Below are 1409 nucleotides of genomic sequence, written 5' to 3' on the forward strand. Positions count from 1 at the left end.
CAAATGGATATTGCAAGCTGTCTTATTCTTCTGGAACAAAAAAAAGTAAAACAAAAGATAACTAAGCTGTGGGAACAATTGTTGCAGCTTGTTTCTTTTTGTCGGGAAGAGTTTAGATGTAATTCTGGTTGTGAATCTTGGGGCTCAGTCATTAGTCCGTAGCAATCACTACAATATTCCTGAGTTCCCAAATGAGACCATAATTTTATCTGAGGTTTTTGGTGACTCTATTGTCACTGTCTGTCTGGGTTGAGAAAATAAAAGACCTTTAAAATCCTGACACTAGAAAAATCTGTGCCATGTATGGAAATCCAGTCTGTGGAAATATTCAGATGGGTGATGTTATCTACATGCTTTCAGCTTCGCCAGCCCAAGCATTTAGAGTGCCAGGGTTATCAGGCAGTATTGTCCTGTTCTTTGTGTTTGCGGTAGTATTACTGCAGGCTCCAGGAAAGAGGCTCCAGTTTTGACTGGATCTCTGAATGCTGCTACGTTATAAATAATAATATTCAGTAAATGGAATAATAATACTGACAAGATAATGATAATGTTAATAGATGGACTAAGTTTTGGTCATTGAGTTTGCATAATCTCAAATAAGATTTGCTTCCTGTTCTTTGTGTTTGCGGTAGTATTACTGCAGGCTCCAGGAAAGAGGCTCCAGTTTTGACTGGATCTCTGAATGCTGCTACGTTATAAATAATAATATTCAGTAAATGGAATAATAATACTGACAAGATAATGATAATGTTAATAGATGGACTAAGTTTTGGTCATTGAGTTTGCATAATCTCAAATAAGATTTGCTACTATCAACAACTTGTCCTCTCCTTATATTTTTCTCCTGCCACTGCAAATAAAAGATCTTTCTGACTTATTTAATATGAAAAAAGCAGCAGTTGAGTCAAAGTAGACACTATACAGTGTTTACATCCTTTTTTGAATAACTGTAAATGCAATCATGTTCTATGAAAAGAGATCTTCATTTAAACAGGACCACACAAATCTCTGAGAGGAAGCAAGTGAAAAATTGATTGTTATAGAACTTTGCAATTTGGAAGGGTACCAATAGTTTCTGTGCTTTCAGTTCACATGTGGATGTTAAGAAATCCGTTATCAGATTCATTCAAGAATTTAATTATTCTCCAACCAGCAGTTGAAGTCTTGTGTCAGAACTTTGTGCATCATTAATAATTTCTTCCATTTGCTTTCAAAGATCGGTATGTAATCACAGTGATGCAGTACCCTTAGGGGTACCACAAGGTACAGCTCTAGTTGCATCAGCAATTACAGTGAAGTTTATTCTTAGTGCAGTTTATCCGGAAGTAGTATATATAATTCATCTAATTTTGACTGAGGGACATAAGCCTATGTTGATGCTTGCTGTTAAAAAAATCCTGTTGAACCTG

General features: G+C 35.7%; 1 protein-coding gene across 1 annotated transcript in view; it reads left to right on the forward strand.

The window, feature by feature from the left end:
- LOC104164046 (EF-hand domain-containing family member C2-like) overlaps window positions 1-1409 on the forward strand; it is a gene marked incomplete at its 5' end in the record, with an annotated part of 26306 nt that overhangs the window by 13700 nt on the left and 11197 nt on the right. The gene's annotated exons all lie outside the window — the stretch shown is intronic.

The sequence above is a fragment of the Cariama cristata genome, unplaced genomic scaffold, assembly GCF_000690535.1.
Source record: "Cariama cristata isolate BGI_N322 unplaced genomic scaffold, ASM69053v1 scaffold1227, whole genome shotgun sequence".
In the NCBI taxonomy this organism is placed as follows: Eukaryota; Metazoa; Chordata; class Aves; order Cariamiformes; family Cariamidae; genus Cariama; species Cariama cristata.